Source organism: Cornus florida, unplaced genomic scaffold (genome assembly GCF_030987335.1).
Source record: "Cornus florida cultivar Cherokee Brave unplaced genomic scaffold, ASM3098733v1 CherokeeBrave_3.0.0_Hap2_Chr04, whole genome shotgun sequence".
Lineage (NCBI taxonomy): Eukaryota > Viridiplantae > Streptophyta > Magnoliopsida > Cornales > Cornaceae > Cornus > Cornus florida.
The window spans coordinates 47,658,903-47,678,589 of record NW_026775574.1 but is presented as its reverse complement, the minus strand read 5'-3'; the positions used below and the strand labels follow the sequence as shown (position 1 = coordinate 47,678,589).

The following is a 19,687-nucleotide window of genomic DNA, read 5'->3' as shown; positions in this document are numbered from 1 at the left end:
GGTATTTACATTCGTGATCTGTATTATCAACCTCTGGATGGATGGATTGTATGTACCGGTATAGGACGGTGACATACCAGGAATGGTTTAGTTACAAAATACTAAATCCAACCTGAATTGGAATAAGGGAATGGATTATAATTAAATTCTACTTATATTTATGCTAAGTCAAAGAAGCTGTACAAGCTGAATGACTAGCTGGATTACTTGTTATCTATGTTAAGTCTGTGCAGTTGAATAAGCTGAATGACTTACTAGATTTATTATGGATGGTTATAAACGGATTTTAAATATATTATTATGGTACCGAGACATGAGCTTGAGTCTCAGAGTCGATGGTTAGGGAGCGTATATGTAGTAGGACGCGTAGCTGGTTATGCTGGTTGTGGTGTACCCTGTTAGGCTTAGGTAGTCATGCCCACTCAGGTGCGTTTTGCATGTTGTCTTCTACTCAGGTTAAGACCCGTATCATAGTCCAGCGAGAGTCCATAGTGTGGATATATATATATACATGACTTATATAGTTATTGTTGGGTTGGTTAGAGTGTATATGCGTATTGAATCTCTACTTGGATTGTAGTAGGTTAGAACTTGTTCGTGGGCCTGACCCACTCCTATTTTTCAGGTATACGTCAGTTCCAGGCTTGAGCTTGTTCGTGCTGAGCAGAGACGATCTTCCATTCTACCGACGATGTAGGACTTCCTTCCAGGTATTGGATTTGGATTATATCTTCAGTTTTACTTTCATTCAGTTTGGGATTTTTATTAGGGGTCCACTAAGGATGGATTCCCGAGTTATTTAACTTATAGAGGTTTTGGATTATTGGGATTTAAGTATATTTAATATTAAAGGATTTTATATTTTAGTTTCTTTCAGCTCGTTATATTATTTCTTTAATCACTTTGTATTCTATGTTCGTTTTAAAATATTAATTGTTTGATAATCCCTCGGGTTTAGGCCTGGGCCTGATCGACCCGTCTCTCGGATCCGAGGGGTATCACATTGGCCCCCTTGACCAACCCGGTCTACCCAAGGCTCATTCGCCTGTTCTACCAAAACCTCAGGCTACCTCTGAGTAACCTGGCAGAGCTACGGACCACTATATATGGGCATCTTATCCATATCATTGTCGAGACACTATCGATAGCATCTTAGTGCCCATATATATATCCTTCGGGCATTGATTACCCGACTTTGCAGAGGCCATCAGATGCCAACATGGCCATAACTTTTCATGGCACCATCACTACCGCCGACACTTATGCCACTCGGACATACCTGCCTGACTACATGTGGTTCTTTAATTTGGTTTTATACCGAAATGTATATATGGCTGGGCACAAGACCCAAAAGTGGGCAGATTTCCTTGCAGCTTTATATGCCATCGATACAGGGCATTGGTTTTCAGTTCCTACACTCTACTGGAGTGTCATAATGAAGCTATATGATGAGTTCATCAGCAAGAGTTACCCGCAACGGCCCAAGTTCCTCCTTTATTCTTACTTGATTACAAAGATCCTCCGGGACCAGCACTACCCATTTGACCAAGAGGAGGTACTCGAGGCTAGCGCTTGCCATTACAGGAAGAAGGACTGGAATAAGAGCTACAATGCTCTTATCAAGAGTCTAGAGATTGAGGCAGCCCAGGCAGTGGACGATGCAGAAGCAGAGGAGGAGGAGACAGTAGCATCAGTAGCCGCAGCAGTAGCAGCAGCAGCAGCGGCAGAGGTAGCAGCGGCGGGGGTTGGTATTGACTTGGAGCAGGAGCCTCCAGTGGGATCTCCATACCTTTCCTAGGAGCAGAGTCACCACTCCTAGAGCCAGGACGAGCTTCAGTCTTCTGATGACTCGAGATTGCACCGTCGGGATGATCCATTCACTCTTGACGCTCAAGCTCAGTCAAACATGTAAGAGGAACGTTTCCAGGCATTATAAGACGCAGTCCTTTCCTTCAGGGCCGATATGGCCACCCTTCGCACAAATTTCATAACTGCACTACGAGACATATCCAATCAGATCTGTTGTTCACTCCCCGCCAGACCGTCATCTTCTGCCTGACCTCTCTTTATATCTCATCTTTATACTTATGTTTTTAGACTGTTACTTTATGATACTCTTATTTCATTTTTACAGCCAGTCTGTTGGCCTGTTACCTGTGATGTACATTATACTTTCTTTATTTTTGGATATTTTGGATGTTTTGATCTCATGTTGATATTTCTGTTTATGTTGACTACATTATCAGGTACATTATAGTAACTTCAGTGAGAGAGTGCAACCCTTATTTTTCAGGACCATCCTTATTCCTCTCTCTCTTTTATTTACTATCCCACTTACATTAGCATGTCCACTATGCACCATTATTTATCCCATTTTGTTTTTTGATGAGAGTTTATCCCAGTGCCATCTTTTCAGGGCCACAGTTAATCCTAAGTTTGAGAGTGTTATACCACCCACTTTGGTTAACTTGTGTCCCGACCATTCATCGCCATAGCTACACTGGTATACTCTTTCCCCTTTCTTTTGTTCGTATTGCATATTGAGGACATTGTGCAGTTTATTTATTATTTTTTTTGGGGGGGGGGGGGGAGGGGTAATGTGTGTTCTTTGTATTCAATTCAAGATTTTGAGTATGACTTGTGTATTTGAGAGATTTACTATGATTGGTCCATGTTAGCTATGATTTTGATCTTTTAATGACTATATTGCTTAAAATTTAAAAATTGCTTGACTTGAGGTCCAATACTCCCTGTATACTTTGTGGATGCCATTTAGGAGTAGATTTTTCAAAAGATTGATATCTTGCTTGCATTTGTGGTCCACATCACCTTAATTTTGTAATTATTTTGAGATTCACTCTAAGATTCTACACTAGCACAGGCGCACACTAGCATTCATTTGTGGGGTACATGCTTTGTTGATTATTGATTTGGTTATATCCCAATTAAGCTAGTAGTACATTGAAACCTTTCATTCTTAACAAAAGTGAATAACAAACCTTTTTCATTGAGTAGCTGGGATTCTAGCCTCATCAAGCACTGAATTTCTCTCACCAAAAGGTAGAGGGCCCAAACTCTAAGTTAATAACTATATTAAAAAAAAAAAAAAAAAGAAGGTAAAAAAGTTGCAAAAGGTGAAAAGTGGGAAATGATTAGATGGAGATTTTTTTTGATTTGTAGCCTAGTTGATTTGAGCTTGTAAGTCCTTAGAGGTGTTTTAACACCTAATGCCCTAAAACCGTCCAGTTTGGGAGTCATTGACCTAATGCTCGACCTCATGAATCGCTAGAAAGCTTAATAGATCAACACATTGCACTATGCTTCCATCTTTGATCCTCTAGGTTAGGAAAAAATAAAAATAAAAATAATCGATTAAAAAGAATAAGTGCACCTAGTTGAATAAAGCTTTAATAAAAGGTCCATTCTTTGTTTTGATGATCAGTACTAGATTTGTGTGCTAGTTTGAGGCCAGATGTAATCATTTCTTTAGTTGGCTTAGATAACGTCATATTTGATGCCGGTTCACTTAAAAAGGATTATAGAGTTGTTTTGATTTACATGATCATTGTCTTGATGTGTGGAGGACTATACTTGCTTACTTGATGTAGAAATTTTGGGAGATTGCTTAGAAATGGTTGAAAATTTGCATACTTGAGGTAGTTTTCTCCCAATGCTTGTTTGGAATATTGGTGCCTCTTTAGTGAGAAAGAGTTTGATGTTTGTGGGTATCATTTTTGGAAACCCTCACGAGACTTCACTCGTCCGCTAGGGGTAACCTAGGGGTCTAAAAGGCTTATTGCATATGTTAAATGCAATCGTGTTCCCTACGAAAGTGGAGTTTACCATTTATTGCTTTTTAGTTACCAATTATTTAGTTGTTCATTTCTTTCTTTTCTTTGTAGTTCATTGCTAGGGATTAGCAATATTTAAGTTTGGGGGTGTGATAAGCACTGAAAAGTGTGCATTTAAACCCTTAATCTTGAATGTTCTAGGACTTTACTCTATCTTATTTTCCTGTTTTAGTCTAATTTCGTGTTATTACCCTTTTCAGACACTTATCCCTAAAATAAGTCAATTCAGCTGAATTAGAGCATTAAAAGAAGTAATCTCAAGCCTAGTGGAAGAAAGGAGCAAAGTGGAAGCAAAGTGGTGAAAAATCCTTCTACGATCGATCGGACTGAGCTATGATCGATCACACTGTGATCGTTCCAACCTTGCCATGATGGATCGAGCCTTTTGTCCTTATCCTTAAGAAAATTCCCTATTCAATCGATTTAACCTCATTCGATCGATCGAACCTTTTGATCTTATCCTCACCTACCACTTTTGTCCTTTTCCCAAAAATATCTCAGCCTTGTCCTAATCCAAAAAAGTGCGCTGCCATGCTTTGATCAATCAGAGCAACCATGTGATCGATCGAACTGCCTCAAATTGTGTGAAAAACATATTTCAAGGCAAATAAAAGTTATACTCGTGGTGCAATCATTTGGAGGTCCAAGTGCACGAGGTCTGACCATTGGTTGTGACATTTAAGCTACTATATAAGGATTTTGGCTAATTTTTAGCAAGGAGGTTGGTTAGTTAGAGAGGAATTAGCTAGAGATTAGAGAGAGAAATATACAATTTGGGAAAGTTCTTCCACTCATCTAGGGTTTCTACCAAGAACATAAGAAGAAAATGATGAATTCTACCTTGGAGAGAGCCCTTGAGGGTTGGATGACAACATCAATGAGTGGCTAAACTACTCTCTTGGGGCTAGAGATGGACCTAAGCATGCCTCCTAGACCTTGATGATTTGTAATTAGAAAGATTTGTGTTGTAATTCTTGTTTTAACCTCATATTCATATACATCTTGTTTCTATATGATTTGTGTAGTTTTATACTTCCAATTGATCTTTTACTTCTATTCATATGGCTATGTATGTTAGAATGAATGGTCATGTGCTTATTTCTAGATTTTGTGACATTGATGATGTCTATGTTTGTTGATAATATGAATCTAGTGATTGTTAAAGCATGGTACTTAATGGATTACTCTTGTGGTTTATTTGATGGTTCATACTTATTTCTTGATGGATTGTACCACCTCCTTAGTTTAAGTAGTTTAATTTTCATGTCATTAGCTTAGATGTAGTGTAATTGTCTTACTTTCTTAGGTAGGTGGACAATCCATTCTTGTTGTTTGATGTTCCATACTTATGAATGCAAGTAGTATTTTTCTCTAATTTATTGAGTGTGCATTAATTGTGGGCTTATGGAAGGATTAATGGCTTAATTTGATATGTTGTGCTATTAACTAGACAATGTATGCTTACTTGGCCATCTATATTTAATATTTCAATTAATGGCACACACTTTCATTTACAACACACAATCCCCTTGATCCATTAAATATTGAATGTCTAGGAAGGCAATGCTTAGTGGTGAGCTCTACGTCCCAAGAATCCTATCTCATTCTCTACACCTCATTTGTTATAGTTGTTTTATATTCCATTTATTTATTTTAAATTGTAGTATAATTCAACCAACAAACTCTCTTTTGATTATTCGACCTAATACTCCAACATTGATTCCAAAGCACCGTTCATATCCCTTGGGACGATCCCTACTTACTCTAGCTACATTAATAATTAGTAGTGGTAGTGGCATTCTATAAATTCAAACTTGGCCACACTACACCACACTTTTGTGCTTTGGTATTCGACAATAACCAGAGTTTAATTGATGTGGACATTTCCATCACCAATCAAGTGGTTAATTTATCCATCACAATCCTCAAAAAAATCAAACACATCCAATTTTGTGATATCCACTGGCTCATTAAAATCGATGAAATTCATTTATATCTTTTTCCCTTTTTCCTTCAATGAGGCTTGGTATAGATCAGCCAAGTGTTTAGCATACGACATATACTTTGCCAATGTCCTGTCATTCCACACCAATAACAAATATTTGCATTTGTCTTTGAAGTTTGGGCCATACCTTTCCCCTTTTCAATATAATCCCTTTTCTGGGAATATGGTGTGAATCTATGATTGCTAAAATTTGAGAATTTATAACCTTCATGGTAATAGGAATGATTTCTTCCACGATCATATTCACCATTATTACCATTTCGATTATCACGACCATATTCATTGTCATTTCGACCACCACGACCATATTCACTACCACGCCCATGTCCACGAAATGAGGCAACATATGTTTCAGGAATCAGTGTCGATCCAGTTGGACAAGACTAGTGGTTTCTTAACAAAAACTCATTCTTTTGCTCAGACACAAGAAAACATGTTATTAGCTCTGAATATTTTTTAAATCTACGCTCTCGATATTGTTGTTGCAAAAGCATATTCGAGGCGTGAAATGTGGTGTATGTTTTTTTCCGATAGGAGCTCATCAGTGATAGTATCACCACATAATTTCAGTGTAGAGCTGATTTTAAATAAAGCAGAGTTGTATTCAGCCACAGTTTTAAAATCTTGCAACCGTAGTTGTTACTAATCAGCTCAAGCTTTTGCGAGGATAACTATTTTCTGATGACCATATCTTTCTTTCAAATTTTTCCACAAATTCAGTGGATCTCTTTCAGTGAGGTATTCATCTTTTAGCTCCTCATTAATATGGCGACGAAGGAAAATCATGTCATTTGCGTTATCTTATGACGATGCATCATTTTCTTCTTGAATTGTGATTCTAAGACCCATCACATCTAAATGGATCTGAGCATCCAGAATCCAAGATAAATAATTTTTTCTGAAAATGTCCAAGGCAACAAATTCCAGCTTTATCAAGTTTGACATTTTTAGAATAACCTTCGGAGTGAAAAATACAATTTTTTTTTTTTCAATAAAACAAGCAAACCCAACAATCTATCAAAACTAATATCACAAAATAAATATATAGAGTTGAGATAGAAAGAGGGAAAGAGAGCTTTAGTTTTGAGTCTCATATGGTTAGAGCTCGTGCGATAACATAAAAGTAAAAAAAAATATAATCAATGGCGAAAGAGAACTACAAACAAGGAAGAGAAAGGAAACTGCTTTTATTTAATTCTCTTATGCTATGTTTGGTGTCCAGGAATGTAATGGAATGAAATATCCATTCCAACCATTCCTTTGTTTGGTATGTAATTTAAAGTGGGAATGCCCTTTCCATTGGAATGAAAATCCATTCCACAACTAAACCTATAGAATGGCCATTCCATTCCCAAGTAATTTTTTTTAAAAAATCAACTTCCTAAAAAACTCTCATATTCCAAGTCTAAAAATCACCACCATCTTTCACCATAACCACCTCCACCTTTCACCATCAGCACTACTACCACCGCCTTCCACCATCGCCACCGACTTTTACCACCACCCACTGCTTTCCACTACCATCATCGCTGACACCAACTTCCTTTGCCCCAACCATCACTGCCGCCACCGCTACTGCCACCACCTTCCACCACCACCATTGCCATTACCTTTCACCACCTTCCACCACCACTACCGCCATAGTCTTACACCACCACCGCCGCCGTCGACTTCTATTACCACCGCCATCCGCCACCACCTTTCACCACCACCACCACCACCTTCCACCATTGCCGCTGCCACCAGCACTGCTATCGCCTTCCACTACCTTCAACCACCATCGCCGCCACCGCCTTTCAATACCTTCCACCACCGCCACTGCCTTTCACCACCACCACCGCATTTCACCATCTTCCACCACCGCCACCACCTTTTACCACCGCCACCGCATTTCACCACCTTCCACCACCGCCACCGCCACCGCCTTTCACAACAACCACCGCATTTCACCACCTTCCACTACCACTGCCGCCATAGCTTTTCGCCATAGCCACCACCTTCCACCTCCGCCTTTCACCACCGCCACTGTCTTACACCACTACCGTCGTCACCTTCCACCACCACTGTCACCATCTTACACCACCATCGCCGCTGTCTTTCACCACCACTGCCTTTCGCCACCACCTTTCACCACCACCGCCACCCGCCACTGCCACTACCACCGCCATCGCCTTCCACCACCTTCTACCACCACCACCGCCACCACCGCCACTGCCTTTCACCACTATCACCACCACCGCTACCACCACTGCCTTCCACCACCACCACCGTCAACGCCTTCCACCACCTTCCATCACCACTGCTGCTACTGCGTTCCACCACCACCACCTACACTGTCTTCCTCCACCACCACAGTCACCTCCATTAGCTTCCACCACCGCCACCTACACCACTATTTCCTTCCACCACCACCAACACTCTTGCCACCGTCTTCCACCATTGCTACCTTTCACCAACACCACCGCCTTCTACCATTGCCATCGCCATCGCCATCGCCATCGCCATCGCCTTCCAACACCACCACCTACACCACTACTGCTTTCCACCTCCACCACCATCCACCACCGTCACTACCACCATTTATTTTTAAGAAAATATAAAAGAATGTTATTTTGTTAATTTATTTTATTTTTTACTAACAGTGATATTTTGGAGAACTCAATTAGAAAATTATTCCATTCTAAAATTAAAATTGGTCCAACCAAACACTATAATGGTTATTATTATTTCATTCATACAAATTTCGTATTTACAATCAAACAATAGAATGAGAATGGCCATTCCATTCTATTCCTACTTGCATTCCATTCCTACTTGCATTCTATTTCATTCTTGCACGTACACCAATCGCAGCATTAGTTGAAGTTATTTTAATACAATACAATATCACTCCTATTTATAGGAGATGATGCCGACTATGCCAGTCATATGCACCAATTACATTTGATTCCTTCGTGAAAATAATTCTGGTGCCATCATTACTTTTTCAAATTGCATGCCGACAATTTGCATATATATATAGTCAGTAGTAATATAGTTCTGTAATGACCCAGTCATTTCCTTCATTTCCTTTTTCCTCATAATTTTACGGACGAATTTTTTTCGTTGAAATTTCTTTTCTGAGTTCAGTTTCTCGTCGCTTAGTGTCGTCTCGAGTGCTCGGAAATGATTTTTGAGATTCTTTCCTTTGGATTGACAACTTCCTTTGAGGACCGAGTCATTTCCACATTTTTCATTTTTTTTTTACACTATTCACTTTTCGTCTTTTTCCCTATTTTGTCATCTTCCCTATTTTGTCTTTTCCCCGTTTGTCACTTTGTTGGCATAACCTCACTCCTTGTGTTTGGAGTTGGGTTTTGACTTCACGTATCATCATTCTAAGTGATTTCCACGAAATACGTATCTTTACTTTTGTAGAAAAGTACTCTGGTTGCTCCCGGTGTCTATAGGGGCATGGATGCATAGTTCTTTGGAATTATTTTCTTTTCTTGGGGTGTTTTTCGTAAATATATTTTGAAGATATTTTATTTTAGGGGTATCTAAGAAAATATCTTTTGGAAGATATTTTTATTCAGGGGCAGTTTTGCAGTTAACTCTTTTTGTAGGGGTCATTGTGCAATTAACGAAAGTTATTGCAAAATATCTCGTCTGGAGCCTGGATCCTCATACGGGATTCATTTTTGCATTTCGTCGAGTTGTATACTCATAGAATTTTCTTCTGGTCATTTTTCTCCAGTTTTAGGGCTTCTGGACCCAGTTGCCGCCGAACTTGTTTAGGGTATATCTCTCTGCTTGGGACTCGGTTTTCGATGCTGTTTCTTCCTTTGTTTATTTTTTCTCATTTTGAATCTTTTTTGTTCACAGAGTTTTGTCGTTTGAGCACATTTGCTCAAATTCTACTTTTCCGGACCCGGCGGGGCCCTTTCGGGGCAGTTTTTGAGATTTTCTATAGATAGGGGACTTAAAGAAGAAAAATCAGATTTTCTTCTTCTTCTTCCTCTCTTGGCCGGCAACCATGGATGCCCATGGGGCTGCTACTTTTTTTTCTTCTCCTCCACTTGATTTCCTTAGTGGAAACTCTTCGGCCTTAACGTTTATCGTTTCCCTCGACATGCTCTACCTTTCCCCCTTATTAGAATTCATTTCTGACTATTTCTTGAGTTTGGGTTTGAAGTCAAGTTGTGATTTTGATGGGGCTTCTTGTGGTTTCATGTAGATCGTGTTGTCCCCAACAAAACCCTTCGGATTCGGAGCACTTTTTTCGGTGGGCTTTTGAGATATTCATCTCAAATTGAGGTAGGGGATGTCTTAGGTTTATAATATTGTTATATTGATTGTTTTATAAGCATATACAACATGTGAACATGCCTTGTTCAAGTTTTTAGAATTTAATTTATTTATTTTCTTTGTTTAGGATTTAATTCTAATGATGGTATATAGTTTAGAATTAAATTGTGGCATGCTAGTAAATTAGGCCTTGGTGAGTTGTGTAACATATATTAAATTTGGGGCATTTGAATAAGAATTTCAAAATTTATTTAATATTTATCTTTTATAAAAGATTAATTCACATAGTTGTATCAAGCATTAAATCAACTTGTAATGTGATGTTAAAGTAGGCCTTGGTGAATTCTTTAACATATGTTAAATTGAGGATATTTGGATATGTTTGAAAATCTAGAGAAAAATTAATTAATTAGCTAAATTAATTTTGTTTTAAGTGTGTTAGTCACATAAATTGATATTGGATGTAATAGGTTGATAATTCCTTGAAATGTAGTCCGTTTAATTACCTTGTGAGCATGCTACTAATTTGTTGTAGAATTAGTACTTGTAGCCTCTAATGATGGTAATTTGACTTAGCATGATAGGTGATATCATTGTCTTGAATAGCTCGTTTAAATATATCTTGTATAGGTATATAACTTGTTAGAATATTACAATTTCTTACCTTGAGAGCTTGTTACTAAATTGTAGCTTATTTAGTACTTGTGGCTTAGTGTGGTAATGTGGCTCAATTGTTGTAAAATATTCTTGTTTTGGTGTATAAATTGCATATTGGAGGCTTGACATGTCATATGCTATCTAGACTTGAATTCTAGGACATGGTTTGTGTGGATTCAACTTTACTTGTGCATGTAAATTGATTCCTAGATATTATTTGAGATGTATAAGTTTGGTTTAACTTATTGATTTTGCATAAGTTTTGAACTTGTTATTTTTGGAAAGCTTGTAAGGACATATTTCACATGATGGCTAGGGTTTGACTCTAGTACGGAGACAAGAGTCTTCTAAGTCATAAGTGCACACTAGATAATACCTTGTGGGTCGTAATTGCCCATAATAACTTATGCATGTGCACACTAGGTAGTGCCTTGTGGGTCGTAATTACTCGGAAACACTTGCTTGGTCTAGTGACCACATGTCCTAGTCTTTCTACTTTTTTTTCGCATTCAATTTCAAGTTGTTAATCATGGATTACTTGTAGCTTGAGAATTAGTGTTTGCTTATGTATTTTGATCTCATTTAGTATACTTGAAACTCTATACTTGAACTTGTGTCCTTGTTGGTGTATCTAAACTCTATCTAGTGTACTTACGCTTAGTATGTTTGTCTTGTGTGTGCGGATTTCATTTTAGTATACTTGTGCCATGTATACTTGTCTTGTGCGTAAGTGTTTAGCTTAGTATACTTGTGTTTGTTTACTTGATTTATGAGTACTCTATACATATATCTTATACTTATGTATGTATGCTAGATATTGCTTATCCCGTTTAACATGATTTAGTATACTTGTGAGCATGTGTACTTGAATGTCGTGTATCATGTTTTAATATGGTTTAGTATACTTGAAAATGTATACTTGTATGTTATATAATATGTTTTAATATTGCTTAGTATACTTGAGTATGTATACTTGTATGCCATTGTTCACTTTAAATTGCATGAGTAACTTAGGATGATCCCTTAGTCTCACTTTGACATAGACGTTAGGTGGCATGAGCCCCTTTAACATGTCTCACCTTAAGGTGATATAATTGTAAAATGCTAGGTTGATGCATGCTCATCTCCTACGAGTAGCTTTATGTTACTCACCCACGTAGTGGGGACATTTTTCAGTTACAGGGACCTTGATTTGGGATGCACACTATGCCATGGAAGTTCGTAGACTTGAAGTATCATTTTCATGAAAATGTTGACATGAAATCCCATTTGTAGCTTTATATAACAAAACTTGTAATTTTGTTCTAAATATGTAATGTGTACATAAGTACACTTTTTGTAATGTATTTGACATGTATAACATGAGGCCAAGGGCCAAACATGTTTATATTTGCACTTGTACTCATTTGGCACTACATTTTGTTTAAAAATGTAATTCTTCCAACTTTGGAGGTTTGGCATGCAAAATTTTGTAAATGAGATGTCATGAGGCCATGGGCCATTGTAGCATGTTTAAAATGTCATATTACACTTGCTTGTATGTTCACATCATCACACACTTGCATGTAATGCAATTTGATCATGCAACGGGGGATTTATTTGAGACTTAGGAATTTCTCTCCATTTTTGGCACATAGCAAGTTCATTCTTCACATTTTCAACCTGTTTCGGTCGACTGGTGGCTTGTTTCGGTCGACCGATGCTCTTTTGGTTTTAGTTGCACAGTAAAAAGTCCAATTCTAGTAGCCATTTTTCATTTCGAGCCACAAACCGGTCGATCGATTTGTCATTTCGGTTGACCAAAATGAAGGCTCATTTTTCTTCTTTTTTCCTGGCTTACTTCGGCCGACTGAAGCTCCATTTCGGTCGACCGAAATGGAGCTGCCTTGTGGGTTTTGTTTGGTTTGTTGCCTAGACATGTTAACTTCGTTTGTTTGTTCCCACAGGACCTTGTTTATCTTGTTTGAGTCATTCTATGGCGCACATAGTCTAGTTTGAACTAGATCTTGCTTCTTTGGTTGTCATTGGTGCCATAGGGTACCAAGTGATCTTTCTATTCTAGCTTTCGCTTCCGGTTATTCGTTTGGGTTCCATGACCTCATGGAAGGTCATCTTAGGGTCTTAGAGGTGTGTTATGCCTTAAGAGACCATTATCTTGTATGTTTTTTGCTTCCGCATCTGGATCCATTATCGGGTCAATCTTCGGTTCATCATAGGACACTGGGTTGAAAAATCCAAGGTCACGACAGTTCGGAGCCCCACTATATATATATATATATATATATATATATATATATATATATATATATATATAAAACAAAAATCTAGTTTTTGCACCTAACCCACACTTTTTAATTGGAGTACAACTTATGTTGTAACATGTTGAAGATGGTTTTTGTATTTAAAAAAAAAAAAAAAAAGTATTGTTAGATAACCTAGAATAGAATCTTAATTTTAGCCCCCGGGGGCTTGGCAGTGATGGTAGGGGCTCGGGGCTGGCATCCAATCGGCCAGTGTTCGACTCCTACCAAGCCTTCCAATTTCTCCGACTTACCTGGTGTATCCTTGGAGTGAAGCTCTGCACCCCTAGGTTTGTAGTTTAGGGTGGGTCCCGAAGGAACCCTGCCTAGGTGAGTTCCTGGTGCTAAAAATAAAAAATAAAAAACCTAGAATAGAATCTTGAGGAGTATCTCATGTGCATTGCCTTGCGCGCTGTCATTCTCCCCTATATATATATATATATATATATATATATAATCAGAAACCTCAACCCTAAAATTATTCAAAGGATCTCCTTGAGTGTGTAGACTTGTAGTGGTGTACTAATCCAACAATTTAATTTAATTTAATTTATTAATTATTCATGCATCGTACTCGTAGATTGAAATGATTCGTTTGGTTAAATCAAGTTTTACATTTTGACAGATAAAATCTTGTGCTACTTAAATTTTATTCGCTTCTTTTAGTGTTGAGTTCTTCAACTTGTACATGTATCTTGTATTTTTGTATGTGTCCTAGTTTCTTCACATTACAAGAGCACTTTCTACACTAAAAAATAATTATGAAGTTATAAAAGTCCACACCGGCAAGCTGGACAAAGGAACTCCAAGCACGTGAAGTTTTGTGTTCGACTTTATCTGAGGTAGTCAATTCGAATTTAACCTGTGACTTCTGTGTGTATATATATATATATATATTCTATATCTATGTGTCGGTTAAATATATAAATCATATACCACACCTATCTAAAATTCCATCAACCACCATGTCATATATTATCCTACTATTTTTTTTTTTTCTTTATTTTTTACGTTCTTAAGGAGTTTTAAAAATTATGTCAATTATCAGTAGTGACACAAGTAAATTTTACGAGAGAGAGAACTAATTATTTTTCTGAACAATACTAGTAATTGCCACTTCATGGTTTTAGTGATTGTGATGGTATTTATTTTTTGTGCCTTGAAACAAAGTTGAATTAAAAAATTTACGCTTTTTAAAATCAAACAAGTTTACAATACTAATTGCTTAGTAAGAAAATTACATGAACATAAAAAAAAAAAAAAAAAAAATGCATGAGAAAATCGTCTATTATTAAAATCTTATCAGATATGTAATTACTTCAATATATTATTACATTATCCAGGAAAAATGAAGAGAGAGTAAATTCCTATAAAGAGACTCAAGTGAAAAAAATAATAATAATAATAATAATTCAGAAGAAAGGGAGTTTTTTCTCACCTTATAACACTACGTTTTTCTTTTTAGATGCACTTGCACCAATAAGAGTCAGAAATTCAATGCAGGGGCACAACACAATGTTAAAAATAACAATTAATTAATTAATTAAAATCAGTGAAGATAACATATATGGATTCTTCAAATCACGAGGCAAATAGAAAAAAGTTATTGCAAAATAATATGATAATTAATGAGTAGTATAAAAAAAGATAAATTATTTGACAAATAAATATCTAACAAATATAAGAAAAATAAGAGAACTTTGAAAAAAAAAAAAAAAAGAGTTTGATTAAAAAAAGAAATTTTAATTTTTTGTAAGGAAATTAAACGAATTTAAAGGATGAAAGAGTAAAAAAAAAAATAAAAAGTTAGGAGATCAATTTTAAAAAAAATAAAAAACTTTAGGGGTCATTATATAAATTTTTCATATATAAAGTAAAATATATATATATATATATACACAATATATATTATAGTGGCCGAGCCAGGTCAAGACAGACGTCACATGCCCCATTAGGCATTAATTGGCTTCGCTCTCTGGCATAGATCCTCTAATGGGCACACCATGGTACTACATATTATATATGCACGAGGTTGGGTGGAGATCAGTACGTACATATGGGGCGAGTTCCACTTTGTTTTTGAAACCATACCATATGTGAATGATCTCCGACCTTCACTCATGTAAAGGACTCAATCCTCTCTAAGAGGGGCGGCCTTGAGATTCTCAATTTTTGAGAGATTCTAAACGAATTTTTAAATAACATGCCATTTATACGTAAGGTTTCGCAAGTGCAAAAAAATTATAAGAGTACAAAATTTTTATTAAAATGAGACAATTAGCACATAAAATATATTAATATTGAAAATATACAAAATAAAACCCGATCTTGGTGCTTTATAAAGGGCACAATATAATTTAAATAAAAAAAACTAAAAGAAAATATTCAAAACAACTCAGTCACAAAAATTAAATGTTCAACTAAACTCTTTTTGTTTGTATTGCTCAAAAACTTAAGAAAAGCTCTTTTTTAAAATTGAATCAATTCTTCTTCTTCCTTTTTTTTTTTTTTTATGCCAAAATTCAAAATTTCTAGCAGACAAAACTGTCATAAAAATGCAGAAATAGAAATTATACAACAGAAAAATGTCAAAAACGTTGAGAGATAAAAAATAATAATAATAATTAAAAAAAAAATAAGAAACAAAAAAAAAAATTCACAATCAGTTTGAAAAGGACAACAAAAAACGTTTAAAAAAACTCACAACCAGTAACGAATAGAACATAAACACAAGAAATAGAATCACTAAGGAAGAAGATCAGAGACAGAACAACAACAAAATTATACTTCAGAATATTAAAACAAATTATTTAACCAAACTCTAGATTCCTACAACTCAAAGTCATAGTATGAACTTCATACAACTCCAGATTCTGCAAAATGAACTTCAACAAAATGAAGTTATATTGTTATTGAACAGCCAAAAATATATATACTAAACAGAGAAAAAAGTTGGAAAAAAGGAAGCACACCTTTGACAGTTTGACTTTGAGTAGTGATTGAGCGAGCTTTGGAGCTGTTGAAGGAGGAATGAATCGGCAAACTTTCGCTTTGATATTTGAAGCTGAATCCGAATGTCTAGGGATCATTCACGAAACAGAATAGAAGAAGAGAGTAAGGTGCTCTTTGATAAAATTGGAAATTAAGCACGAAAAGTTTCAAGTACTAATTTTAAGCGTTGAAATTTTAAATATTGAATATATTAATCAGTAAACTTGTTTGATATTGTATTAATTTTAAGTGCTGAATTCATTAAAATTATTTATTAAATGCAAAAACTAAAATCTGAATATTGTATATATTACATTTTTGCCTTAAATATCTTCTATATATAATATTATTATAAAATATACTGTATTAAAACATAAACATATAGAAAAGATAATGAATTTCACCAATGAAATATATTAATTTAACAATGGATATTAATGTCAAATCTGAGTATAAAAATTCAAAATCAACATATAAAATGAATAACTTATGAAAATGAAATATTTAGGAAGAGATTAGATTTCACGCACAAATCATTCGAATTTTATTTATATAGTAGATATTTGTATTATAACAATGGTGTGAGGGTTTCATTGCATGATTATATATATATATATATATATATATATTTATATTTATATTTTAAGTCAATGAAACATTTGAGAAATTGGAGTAAACTAAAAACAAAAATCTATCGGAACCTAAAGAGGGAATAGAAATGCAAAGTTGAAATAGAAAGTACAGCAATAAGGTTAATTTAAGAGTGAACAAGTGATGGAGAACCTAAAAATATAATATTTGATGGTAACTGTTAGACCAAGAGGGAGTGTGAATTGGTCTAATTAAACTTTTTCAGGTTAATCAATTCAAACACATATGATGCACAAAACACAAGATATACAAGAAAACCCTCTCAATAGGGAAAAACCTTGGTTCTTGGCCTCAGCCAATAAATCATCCACTAGCTGTATGTACCTTGTTACACACTCAGCTGTCTCACTCTCTGCACACACCCAAGTACAAGAATAAACACTAATTTTCACAACCAATACACACACTAGTTCACCAATGTGCTCACAAGCACTCCCTCTGTTCTAAGCAACCTTGCTTGGACCCTAAAACTCTCAATAGCTTAGACAACCATGGGGTGAGGTATCAAGGCCTCACTACCATTTACAATAAGGTGTTAACACACCACTTATCACAACACCACAAGAATAGATTGAATATACAGCTTTAAAAACTCAATAAGGTGAAACCCTAGCTTCACAATTCTGCACAAGAAGGATATAACTGTCAACACACAATGCAGCTTCACTTAATGATCAGACTAGGTTCCCACAACCTTGAATAGAAGAAATACACTTGCTTGAGATATGAACTTGGTGAAACTAGCAAAGTAGAATAAAGAAAGCACACAGCAACCTTGTATTTCCCAAAACCCTAGCTTTGAGCTTCAAAGGGTAAGATTGTAAGTCAGCCTCAGAACCAACCCAATTTCAACTTCCTCTATCTTCAATCGGTAGAATACACTTGCTTAGTAGATAAGATCAAGATAAGTAGCAAGGTATAGCATATATACCACAGTTTAAGCTAAAACCTCAATAAACCTTAGGAATTTAGCTTCAATGATCAACTCTGCAATATAGCTTCAGTTTAGGTTTGCAATAGACTCCCATAGCCTTGTATCATCAAAATAAACTTGCTTGATTGAAGAGAGCAATTTAAACAGCAAATTACAACAATGAACACACATAAGAAGGCTTAACCTCAACAAGCCCTAGTTTTCAAGCTTTAAAGGGTGAATCTGTAAATTAGCTTTGCAACCAGCTCAAACTCCACTCCCCCAGTCTTCAATACGCTAAATATACTTGCTTAGATTTTTAGAACAAATTAACAAGCAAGGTATAGACTTGTATAAGATTAAAACAGCTTCTTTACAGTTTAAAAGGCAGTTTTCAGTCTTTGTCAAACACCACCTTGAGGTAGTTTAAAATCTCTTCAAACAATGACTCCCTCAGCTTAAAAATGATGTATCACATTTGATTTAAAGCTGGGACAAGACACACAAGGACAAAGCAATGAAGCACAAACAACACCAATTTAAAGCTTACAACAGGTGTATTTTCAGCATCTGCAACTTTCTGTTTTGAGGGGTAAATTTGTAATTTCGAAACTGAAAACTCTTGAATTTAATTCTCACAATTTTTCTTCATCATATTACACTTGCTCAAATCATCATAATTCAGTTTTCAACAAGTTAATATCAAATCTCAGTCCAAAGAAGGCTTCACAAGACAGTTTCTGCTGCAGCCCTGTTATGAGGGTATTTTTGGTTTTTCACAGCTACAACAATCTGGATTTTGGTTCTATCAAGAGTATATTAACTGTGTAGACATGCTCATACGAATAACTCAACAAGCACAACAACATATTGCAATTTCAGTACCCAAAACAGACTATAAAACTGCTATAAGCTGAAGCAAGTGTGATTTACAGTTCTAAATTAGAACAAGTCATCCCTCTGTCCAAACCACAACTAAGACAGCCTCAAATCAACAAACTAGACATGCTCAGATGATAAACAGTCATGGTATAGCATGGTTCAAACAAGTTAAGCTCAGGATTATAGAATTAAACCAGAAATGCAAGCTAAACTTGAGGTTTGAGATCTGAAAATTGATACCAGCCTTAATATGTTGTCTCAGGCCACTTCAGCTGATGTAAACCCTCAAGATACACTTGCATGGACCTTGTTCAAACTCCAAAAGTAACTACAACAAATTTTCACCTCCCAATCCTCATTGTTCGCACTAGAAAACAACATCACAGGTCCTTATGTTCTTCAGTAAGTTAGCACATGCTTCATACTGATTTCAGTGAATAAATTCAGCTCAAAACCTTAAGTATTTCTCTGAAAGTCACTCAAACTTTTTTAGCTCTCGAGTCTCTCATACACAGCCTCACAATGTAGCTCAAAGGACTCTATTTTTGTGCTCTTAGCTGCAGGCTACTATAATAACATTTATATACTAGTCTTATTGCTGCCCTAGTATGGATAAGATTGAGTCACCAACCACCAATCATTTGATGGGAATATTCAGATAGAATACACCTTGAATAGATCAAAATACCCCTGTACAATTCTCAACTTGTGTCACAGCATACACCTTTTTGCAGCCCTTAAGTGTCAATATACAATTCTGATGTATGCAGCCCAAAATTGTGATTCTGAGCATATCCTTCTCTCACTAGGACCACTGTTCATGTGGCACATTTCTGTGAGACCTTCAACAGCCTTGAAAAAACAATGTAGTACCAGAATTGCCCTCACAATAGTCTTGTAATTTCTGCCACATACATATGTGAATATAAACCAGGATATGAACACTGTAATGTATTACAACTCAATGACATAGTGTAATATATTAGCACACATAGTGTAAAGACTAAAATACCCTCGTGACAGATACCAATATGTGAATGTATAGCCTTGAACACTTTTGACTTGCACTTGACATTAATAAGGCAAACCTCAACCAACAGTAACATTGAAATCATTTATCGTCTTTTGCAATAAGCGTTAAGCAAGACCG

General features: G+C 36.0%; 1 long non-coding RNA gene across 1 annotated transcript; it reads right to left on the bottom strand.

The window, feature by feature from the left end:
- Positions 1 to 13,538: 13,538 nt before the first annotated feature.
- On the bottom strand, positions 13,539 to 19,221 carry LOC132303222 (uncharacterized). The gene is made up of 3 exons (XR_009481137.1): positions 18,778 to 19,221; positions 16,073 to 16,178; positions 13,539 to 15,985 (listed from the first exon to the last, which is right to left on the bottom strand). It is a non-coding gene; the product is annotated as an uncharacterized LOC132303222 (long non-coding RNA).
- Between the last annotated feature and the right edge of the window lie 466 nt (positions 19,222 to 19,687).